The sequence below is a fragment of the Podarcis raffonei genome, chromosome 13 (assembly GCF_027172205.1).
Source record: "Podarcis raffonei isolate rPodRaf1 chromosome 13, rPodRaf1.pri, whole genome shotgun sequence".
Lineage (NCBI taxonomy): Eukaryota > Metazoa > Chordata > Lepidosauria > Squamata > Lacertidae > Podarcis > Podarcis raffonei.
In genome coordinates, this window is record NC_070614.1 from 45,082,085 (window position 1) to 45,093,231 (window position 11,147).

The 11,147-nt window shown below is 46.3% G+C and overlaps 1 protein-coding gene across 3 annotated transcripts in view; it reads right to left on the bottom strand.

Annotated features, from left to right (window-relative positions):
* Positions 1–11,147, bottom strand: part of ARHGEF15 (Rho guanine nucleotide exchange factor 15) — a 53,238-nt gene that overhangs the window by 24,066 nt on the left and 18,025 nt on the right. The gene's annotated exons all lie outside the window — the stretch shown is intronic.

The following is an 11,147-nucleotide window of genomic DNA, read 5'->3' on the forward strand; positions in this document are numbered from 1 at the left end:
ACATCTTTTTGAGATTCCCTTTAGGCCGTGTCTAGGCTTGAACCTGTGTCTACCATTGAACCTGTACATGGGGTGGGGAGCAGAAGTAGGAAAGAAAACGTTCCCCCTTCTGCTTCTCTGTTCAAAGAGGACCTGCTTTCTTTGCCTCCTTCATTACCATTCGGGAAGAAGAGCAGGCCTCTCCCTTTAGCAGCAGGAGCGTAGGCCGCAAGAGTGCAGCGGTTGCTACGGCAACCCCGTAGCCGGTACCTTACAGCTGCCCCCACCTAAGGCTTTCAAACCTTTGCAGCCACAACAAGGGGCCAGAATTTCCACAGAAAAGCTCCCTCCACACCTGTTGAATTTCTGCCTGAGGTTTTTGCAGTCATTTAGTGCACAGGAGCTTTGCTGGGGTGGAGTGAGAGCCTATCCTGCCCCCATTCTCTTCTCTGCAGTGACCGCTGCAGAGTCTCCTTCCTCCCTCTCTCTCCACCCCCTTGGCCAGAAAAGCCTCCGTCTTGATCCTGTCCAAAAACTCTCGCTCTCAGCCCCGCCTTACACTCCCCACACGCTCATCATATCGATGACAGGGAGGGAAGGCAGAGCATGCATGACCAGCTGAGGAGCAGCGCATATCCAACGCCAACCGGCCGCACGCCAACGTCCCCCGAGGAGGCCGGAGCCAGGCGCCTCCCAGCTATAGTTCCCTCCTCTCCCTTGACAGGCTGCAAAGCTGCCTGCCTTGCAGCTGATCTTCAGCATTTCAATGGCAGCCCCCCCCCCCCCCAGGAGAGACACAGCCATGTTTTGGGAGTGGAGAGAGGGAAAGCATTCAATAAAAAAAGCTTCTCTTTCCTCAAGAACAACGGAAAACGTTTCTGGGGGTGCTAGCCCCCACCATACACTTAACAGCTTCTACACAATTCTCAAATTATCTCTAAGTGGCCCAATCATACTCAGAACCCTATTTCTAATGGTGGAACTCATCCTGGCCCAGGAGAAATAATGATATTAACTGTGAAGATCCTTAGGTAGCCAAAACTGCACTGTCTACAGACACAACAGGCTTTTGGGAACAGTCTCTAAGATGAGGTACTGTAGTAGAACGTAGTCATAATCAATTATGGGGTGTAAACCCCAACACCTCTCGTTTTAAGAATTAAATACAGTGTACCTCGGGTTAAGAACTTAATTCGTTCCGGAGGTCTGCTCTTAACCTGAAACTGTTCTTAACCTGAAGCACCACTTTAGCTAATGGGGCCTCCCGCTGCCGCCGCGCCGCCGCTGCGCGATTTCTGTTCTCATCCTGAAGCAAAGTTCTTAACCCGAGGTAATATTTCTGGATTAGCGGAGTCTGTAACCTGAAGCGTCTGTAACCTGAGGTACCACTGTACCAGAGAACCCTGCTTTCCGAAGGAGAAGAAAATAAAGCAAGATGGTCAGAGCTTGGGCAGAGATTCAGACTTTTAAACTGAGGGAACAGGTCCCTATTTGGGCAGCAGCACTTTTGTTCTGAGAAGGTGGAAACTCAGAGGCAGAGCATGCTAAAATTCCCAGATTCAATCCCTAGCATCTCCAGGTAGGTTTGGGCAGGAGCCCTGTCTGAAAACAATCTTCTGCCAGTCAGTGTAGACAATACTAAGCCAGATGAGCCACTGGCATGACTCAGTATAATACAGCTTCCTAATGAATTCTAGGCATGCTCAGAGATTCTCTGGACAGGGAGAGTCAGTTCAGGCATCCCTCCTACAAGTAGAGTGCATGACAACGTGTGTGTGTGTGTGTTTATGACACTCTTAAGTCCAGCGTCCTCAATTAGCAGAGACAACCCTCATCCGACAACATCCCAAAGCCATTCTTCAACCGATGCAAGCAGGCCCTCCGCCCTCCTCAAATCTGGGCTATGCCCTAGAAACCTGGAGTGATCTAGCCAGCTCTGCAGTCACAAGGGCTTGTTTAGGTGACAGCTCCCTGGAGGTTCACACTCCAGAAGGCAGCAGCTCCTAAAAAGTGGGACAAGCTGAGAATGGGATAGATCCTCAAAATATCAAAATGGAAGCTCAACCCAGAGCTGTTCTGTTACATCTCCAATAAAAAGCTGCGGCTTGTTTTCTTTAAAAGGTGGGGGCTCTCTTCTGTTTTGCAGCAAGTTTCTCTTGCTTTTATAAATTTTTATTCGTATTTGCACATATATCCAGGAAAAACATAAACAAAAAATCCACCACATACCTTATACAAATTATATCCACTTCACAAATCATAAATACAATACATAACTGAGTTAGTCTCAACTGAGCCTTGGACTTCCCTCCACTCCTTTGGTAAGTATCGAATAAATTATATAGTCGCGTACTTTTTAACTCTTTTACATAGGCCTTTCCCGCTGTTAGAGTTATTTCAACCCCGCCAGTGTCACCTGAGATTTAGATTCCATATACATTAAATATTTCTTCCAATTATCATGAAATTTCTGTTTGTCTTGGTCCCTTAATCTTCCTGATATTCTATCAAGCTCAGCATAATTTATCATTTTAACCTGCCAATCACTTATGTTGGGTATTACTTCTAATTTCCAATTTTGTGCTAACATAATTCTTGCAGCTGTCGTAGCATATAGAAAATCTTGTTTTGCAGCAAGTTTCTCAGCCTGAGGGCCGCCTTCCTTCTGGAAAACTTTCTGGGGGCCACATGTCAGGGATGGGCAGGGTCAGAGGCAAAGGTGGGCAGAGGAACGAAAGTTAATTTTGCCTTTGTACGGTCAGCTGCTTTCTAAACACATTCCCATGCCCATCTCTAGCCTGTATCTAGAAAAGCAAGTGGAATTTTCATAGTTCAAGAGCACCTCCCAGTCAGGCAAAAACACCAGAGGAGGATTTGAAGAAGGACCAGGAGAGGGTGTGGCTGGGAAGGGGAATGGAGTTGGGAAGAGTCCTGAGGACCAGCCTAAAAGACTTGAGAGGTATGGTCCCAGCAGCACCCATGCTTTACACAATGTTCCTCCTTCAAGAAACATGTTGCAATATTCACCTAAGTCCAAACCACATGCTATTCGATAAGAAACTTTTCCTGTTGAATTCCTGCTCCTCGTGCAGATTGGGACTGAGGAGACCCAGGTTCAAATTCAAAGTCAGTCAAGACAAGAGGTTCACTGGTGGACTTTGTGCTAGCCCCTCTCTTTCAGCCTCGTCTACCTCACTGGGTTGTTGTTAAGAATAAAGTAGCCGAGTAAGCAGAGCATCATATACCCTTCCCTGAGCAGCTTGAAATAAACCTCCACATAAATGAAACGAACATGCCACCCCTTTCCACCCCCACTGGCACTCCAGATAACTTTACATGGCAAAAAATATCACAAATTGGTATTATCTGTAAAAATGTTAAGTCACTGGCAATTGCAAAATGCAGAGGGAGGCACCTCCCTCCCAGAAGCAAAGCACAGGTGCAGGATTCTACATTTTGAACAAAGGCTCAAGCCACAAGCAACGGCCGTGGGGTGGGGCTTTTGCACAGAAATGCCAGAATAAAAGATACCGTTTTGCAGATAACAAGTTGCCAGTCCTCAGTATTCAGGACCGTACACTGCGCTGCAGCCCAGGCTTCTACAGCAATTTGGAGCCACCAGATAAAACCCCAGGGAGGAATCAGGAAGGGTAGGCAAAGCTGAGAGGTGAATCCGTACCTGGAACAATCAAGGACTTATTGGAGAAACTGCAGACAGGCTCCCTGCAGATGCGACTTGGCTCTTCCAAGCCACAGCCCCTTCATGGATCCTATCCTTCCAACCCTTTTCCATGGAGAAGGGAAATGCGTCTTTCCGGACGCAGGAAACGAGGAGGTTTTAGTTAGCATCCTCTCACTGCAGAGGAAAGGAAATGCTAGGAAAAAAGGAACAACCAGGGACGGGGCAGCAGTTGTTCGGCCAGCACTGCCAGAGTATTGTTTTCTTATCATTTCTAAAGCGCCATCTATGCGCAAAAGCTGTGGTTTTTACATCAGGGTGTGGAAGAGCAGCAACTCATCCCCCCATGAATTTTGCCAACAAAAAGTCCCACATCCCCTGTTCTTTGCCCCTGCTAAACTAGATTTTTTTTCCTGTGTACAAATCTATCTGTCATATACAGTCATATCTTGGGTTACAGACACATCAGGTTGCGTTTTTTCAGGTTATGGACCCGCCGAAACCCAGAAGTACCAGAACAGGTTACTTCCAGGTTTCAGTGGTCGTGCATGCGCAGCAGCACTAAACTGCACTTTGCACATGCGCAGAAGCGCTGAATCATAACCCGCGTATGTGCAGATGCGGCACTGCGGGTTGCGAATGTGCCTTCCGCACGGATCATATTCACAACCTGATCGTCCACTGTATAGCTCAATTGGCTAGAGTGTAATGCTGATAACACCATTGGTCGCGGGTTCAATCCCTGTACGGGTGAGCTGCATATTCCTGCATTGCAGGGGGTTGGACTAGATGATCCTCGAGGTCCCTTCCAACTCTACAATTCTCTTATTCTATGACCCAAATTCCATGTACGGCTGCAGCCGCCTCACTTAAAAATATATACTGTTCTGAGTGATTATATACATACAGATGCACGCATCACAGCACATTACTTTCAATCTGGAACAACCAGTTCACCTGCTTCCGCTAATTTGGAATAAATGTAATGTGAAAAAAACAACTTTCTCCACAAGCAGTGGAGCGAGGTGGTAGAACAGACTGTGCCACCTTAGCCTGCAGGTGAAGAGGAGGGGTTGGTTGCTGAGGGAGGCGGGAGTCCACATTATAAAAAAAAACACACCAATCTGCTATTTTAAAAAACAAAAAGCCTAGGATAGCAGTGAGAAATGTTCCAGACTCGAGCTTTCCCAGCTACACTATTTTTCCACTTGCATGCAGATGTGCTGAGTGTGTGGTTTGTTGGGTTTTCTTAAATCCAGGGAAGCATTTTTAAAAAAGAAACAGGGAATCCTCCCCGCTTGCAGCCTAAACTGGTATAATCCACTTTCTGCCCCCTCATTTTACTGCATGTGTTACCTCAACAAAACTTAATGTGTGCGTGTGTGTGTTCAGAGCACAATGCCAGCTAAAAAGTCAGCTGCTTTAAAATTATCTGTCAGCATCAAACCCGTCTGGAGCAAGTGGCTCTGGCCACTTCCCAGATGTGGTCCGCTCAGTAAAACACTTTAAAGCCCTTTAAAAGCCCACACAATGCTCTTAAAATGGGCATCCTGGATTTCCAGCGTTTCCCGACATGACCTAAGGCCGTTATGAAAGAGCTGCCATGCACTTAATCGCCTTTCTTCCAACAATAGCCAACAAGAAGCCACATGCAGGTTTAGAAGCAAGGCATGATGGGAAAATCCATCACCTGCAAACACTGTGCATCTGCTAGTTGCAAGTCCGGGCTTTATTAAAGCCAGGAGCAGAGCATCCTAAACCCGTATTTATTAGTGCCACTCAGCCACAAGTATTACTCAAGGCAAAGCAATACAGAAGAAAAGAGAGTCCCTCAGGATTTGCGGAACTCACTTCTCTCTCAATTGAAAAACAGGAGCCAGTATCTATGCAATCATAGATGCTTATCTGATATATTGCGGGGGGGGGGCACACATTTTTGGCCCAGCAGGCCAGATCTTTATCTCCCTCTACCCTGGAAGATAACTTTGACAAGTGGGTGGAGCAACCCACTTATCAATCATCTGGCATCACGACAACATCAGGTGGGCGGTCCTGGCACCTGCAGAGGTGGGGTCTGCTTCAGCACAGAATTTCTTGCACAGAGAGTACTTGTGAAGCAGCACCCAGCAGGATTGAACTCTCCACTTACCAACTGATGAGCAGAAACTTCGATCATGCTCTCTGCAGGGGTCTGCTTCACCAACCCAACAGAACTGAGCCACGTCCTCCTGACCATCAGTGGCAATGATTTCCATGGACAGGTTACTGACTGCAATATCAATACCACACCTTTCTGAACCCAAATAGGGCAAGGCAGCTAAGAACCAAAATGAAACTGTCATCAGGTTAAAAACAAACAAACTAGCAAGTTTTATTTCCACGATCAATGAGGGCTAGCGACCTGTTATTTGCAAAACAGCATCCAAGATTCTGGCAAGTCTGCACAGCACCCCCACTACTAATCCTTATTGTCTAGGCCTCTGAAATTGTGACACTGAAAAGCACATTAAAACAATAAAGTTTTTATCTGGCATCTAAAGATACAGACAGAGGCCTGAAAAAATCTATCCAAGAAGTGTGATTCACCAGCCTACGTAATTGTGACAAAATCTGCCATGATGCCAGCACACCAGCAGAACTTGCACACACATAGACTCTTGACCAAAGCTATCGCCACTTGTCAATCCAGGGCGATGCCAGTTCAACTCCTGAACTGTGAACTATGTGGACTGAACTGAACTGTGTGGAATTTATTTTGTTAGTTTGGGTACAGTTTTACGACCTGTTAGGGTCATCTTGAGTCCTGATTCTGTCCCCTGAGGCATTAGCTACCCCTCCCAGTTTGGTGTCATCTGCAAATCCCCTCAATTCCCTCAGCCAAGTTGTTTATAAATGGTCCCAGGACAGAACCCTGTGACACCCCACTTGTCACTTTTTTCCTGGATGATGAAGAACCATTAGTGAGAACTCTTTGGGTTCAGTCAGTCAACCAGCTACAAATCCACTTAGAGTTACCTCATCCACATATGCCAGCTCCTCATAGATCTCTTCACAACAGCGTTCAAAACTCCCATTGTTCTAGGCACGTTTTGTGACAAGGAATTTCATTAGCGTGAGCTGTTTCTGAGTTCTGGGGGCAGTACTGCGCCTAAGATTTCAGATTAAAACTGCAGAGTGGAAGGAAAGGAGGACCTTTTTCTGCCTCTCCACTTCCAGTCACTCTCTGAAGACTGGAGAAGAGATTCTCTTAAGAATATTAGGGGGGCAGACAGGGAAAGCATGGCTTTGTTTTTTGCAGTCTTCAGGTGAGGACTAGACCATGTGAGAAATGAAAATAAGATTTTAGCTGCAGTTCATTTTCAGCTTTTTATTCTTGCTATTAAAAAAGTGTGCCTAGACATTCTGTTGTTGTACCCATTAACGAGGTTTAAGGTGCCATTTAGCTCCCCGCTTTCATATCTCAGTTTCTAACACTGCTTCACAACTGTACATATCCTTCACATACTTCTCCTTTCCTATTTGGTCTATTCCTTTTTAATAGGTTATACCCCTCAATTTCTACATTCCAGTCATGAGTCTCATCCCACCAGGTTTCAGTACAGTGGTACCTCAGGTTACATATGCTTCAGGTTACAGACTCCGCTAACCCAGAAATAGTGCTTCAGGTTAAGAACTTTGCTTCAGGATGAGAACAGAAATCGTGCTCCGGCGGCGTAGCAGCAGTGGGAGGCCCCATTAGCTAAAATGGTGCTTCAGGTTAAGAACAGTTTCAGGTTAAGTACGGACCTCCAGAACGAATTAAGTACTTAACCTGAGGTACCACCGTAATGCCTATTAGGTCATATTTGCCATCCTCTATTAAGAGCTCAGATTCATCTTGCTTGTTTCCCATTCTCTGGGCATTAGTATAAAGCCAACTGAGATCATAAGCCATCCTATCCAGCTGCTTCCTTCTTTAGAAGGTTTCTGGAGCACCACCTTAGTTCCCTGTATATCAACGAAGGTATTATCTCTAGTATCAGGTTTGACTCTGTCGTCTGTGATATTGTCTCCCTCCCTCTCAGTATTTAGTTTAAAGTTGTCCTGATCGGGTTCCCCAGGCCTCCTGCAACCACTCCCAGCCCACACCTAGTAGCTGAATAAAGGGAGGGATTTGTCCACAGACCACAAAAATATCTCCTTCTTCTTCTTCTTTTTGAAAACCAAAGTTTACCCCAAAGTTGAAAATGAAAGGAGGAAATAAGGAAGAACAGAATCTGTCTCATTGACTCTTGGCTTACACCAGGGTGAGTCACAAAGCTGTGGTATTCATCAGCTGCAAAGCAGATACTTCTGATTTCCTAAGAGTATAAGGAGAATGCTGATGGAACAGGCAAATGGCCTAATAGTGGCCAAACTGCTGTCTGTGGAAATAAGCCCACAAGCAAGACGCAAGTGCAACAGGACTCTTCCTACCAGTGATTCCTAGAACCTGGTATTCGGAGGTATACAGTCTCCTCTAATGACAGGGGTAGAGCTTAGTCATTGTGACTAGCAGTCATTGGTAGTCTGATCCTCCATGAATTCCTCTATCCTCTTTTAAAGCTATCTAAGTTGGTAGCCATCACTACCTCTTGCGGGAGCAAATTATGCTGTGTGAACAAGCACTGGATGAAAGGCAGAGTGAGAATCATGACTTATCCTTCAGAGTTACTCCAAATTTACACGCCCCAAAAAGGAATGATTGCAAAGAGGTCCTTACGATTCACTCCAGAGCGAAAAGAGGTAGTAGAGGTGAAATCCTAGGATTTCAACTGAGTGAAGAAGCGGTAAGTAACTAGTTCAGGAGACCTCATATTAGTTGTTTCCTGGTGAACGAGCCCAGCGAAAGTCAACTGCACTGATGGTCACTAAGTGTTACTCCAGGCTTAAAATAAAAGGAGCCAGACAGTTGGGCTATGTACACACTGGTAGATGGCCATCTTTCATGGATGCTTTAGCAGAGATTCCTGCATTGCAGGGGGCTGGACTAGATGACCCTTGGGGTCCCTTCCAACTCTATGATTGTACAAAAACACAGTGAGGTCATTCCTTCCCCCTGTGATTCATACTGCATTTGAACGCTGCTGTGCACACCAGATCGGGAGGGGAGCAGGCATGTCTTCATCCAGTGCGCACAAGCAGTTTGGTTCCCCTCTCCCCAGCCCTGCAAACCACCATGCCATGAACTCCGAATTCATGAAGCCATCGCCTGGGCATGTGCTGTTCTCTGTTCATGTGCAATGGCTGCCTCAAACGTACAGACCTCAGCTTAACCGCAAAGCAAACACGGCCTACGTTTTCAGATCGGATGGAAGCTGGTTAGGGGGGAAACGCATCGAACTGCTGTGGCTAACATCATGTATACAGTGGTACCTCGGGTTAAGAACTTATTTCGTTCTGGAGGTCCGTTCTTAACCTGAAACTGTTCTTAACCTGCGGTACCACTTTAGCTAATAGGGCCTCCCACTGCCGCCATGCCGCCAGCGCACGATTTCTGTTCTCATCCTGAAGCAAAGTTCTTAACCTGAGGTACTATTTCTGGGTTAGCGGAATCTGTAACCTGAAGCGTCTGTAACCCGAAGTACCACTGTACATGGCTTCCAACACCAGTGGTAAGAACAACACACTGAAGCCAGAATAAACAGTAATGTGCACACAGCCTTCCTGGCTCCAGCAGAATTACACCTGGTTCACACCAGGGTAAGGAGTTGGTGGAACAGAGGTTTAACAGAGGAGGATCTCCCCCCCCCCCCCCAGTTTACAGCAGGGTGAAAAAATCAGCCCCCATAGAGAGCTCTTCCTTATTTACAGCAGGAATACACGAGAAGAGTCCATTTAGCTACATTATTCCAACGGAGCACCACTTGATCAAACCTAGAGAAAGTTGAAGTTATACTACTCAATATCCCTTATGCTGGGTAGAAATTCGGCTCCTGAATCAAACCCAATTTTTCTGCTACCAGAAAGGCACTGGAAGTATCTTTGCCACAGTACGATCTCTTCTCCAATTAAATTATTTCACTTTGTAACCAAAGACTCCTTAGGGACGCGGATGGCGCTGTGGTCTAAACCACTGAGCCTCTTGGGCTTGCCGATCAGAAGGTCGGCGGTTTGAACCCTTGCGATGGGGTGAGCTCCCATTGTTCGGTCCCAGCTCCTGCCAACCTAGCAGTTCGAAAGCACGCCAAAAAGTGCAAGTAGATAAATAGGTACCACTCCGGCAGGAAGGTAAACAGCGTTTCCGTGCGCTGCTCTGGTTTCGCCAGAAGCGGCTTAGTCATGCTGGCCCCATAACCCGGAAAAACTGTCTGCGGACAAACGCCAGCTTCCTCAGCCTGTAAAGCGAGATGAGCACCGCAACCCCAGAGTCGTCTGCAACTGGACTTAACTGTCAGGGGTCCTTTACCTTTACCTTTAACCAAAGACCCCTAATGTGCTGAACTACAGTACTACTTGGGGTTGTGTTGTTGTTTTTTGTTTAATTTTATTATAGAGTTTTTCTTTTTTTCATTATTCTGATTTTCTCTTTATCCGCGTGTGCTTGTCTTTCAAGAAATTTCAACAACCAATTTATTACTTTAGTAATCTTTTAAAGTCTTTGTACTTTTTTGGACAAATTTGTGTGTGTGTATGTTTAAAAAGGCAAGATATTTGGCAACTCTGGGTGTATTCAAAAGCACTCTTTTTTGATGACATCACATATCCCTGCCTTTTCAACTCTCTGAAGTGTACTTTCTCCCTGCCTGCAACCAAAGTCTGTCCTGTCATTGTGTTCGTTTAATGGGCTCGTCTCTCATTTGAAAAATCAAACTGCTCGGATGAATCATTCAAAATTGAGACCACATGAAGCAGGCAGCTTTGTAAATAAACCAGTCAAATTGGCAAGTGTGGGGGAAGAAGGGAGAGAAACACTCATTCTTTAACCCTGGACATATTTTATTCCCCATACCCTGTTGCCTACTTTAATTTTGGGGGGAGGAGAAGACCCTTTCACTGCTATGTTCCTTTTCAGTTGGGCAAATTTATTCCAGCCCTGCAGTTTTTCCTCTGCTCCAGATTTCTGGAGAGGGTGGGGGCGGTCCTATTACTGAAGACTTTTCACGCTCCCAGTTCCAAACTAGCCTCCCTTGGGAGCGGCTTAAGAAAACACATGCAATCCAGCCAGCAATAAGGCAGAGCTGCTAATTCTCCTCTTCTCGTCCCCCCACCCCCAATTTCACTTGAATTTTAAGCCTGCGAGGGGAGAAGACAAAGGATTCCCCAGAAAGTGAATGTGGAATTGGTCCCGATGGGGCAGAATCTTTTCCAGCTCAAGGACTCTTGGGAAACATTGGGGGGGGGGTCACATGTGAGTGGTGGGTGGAGCCAGAGACAGAAGTGGGAGGGGCAATAGATCTCTGAACAGCCATGCAAAGGAGAGACGCTTCCACAGACACACACAAACACACGTGTGCTCAAAGACGGCCCT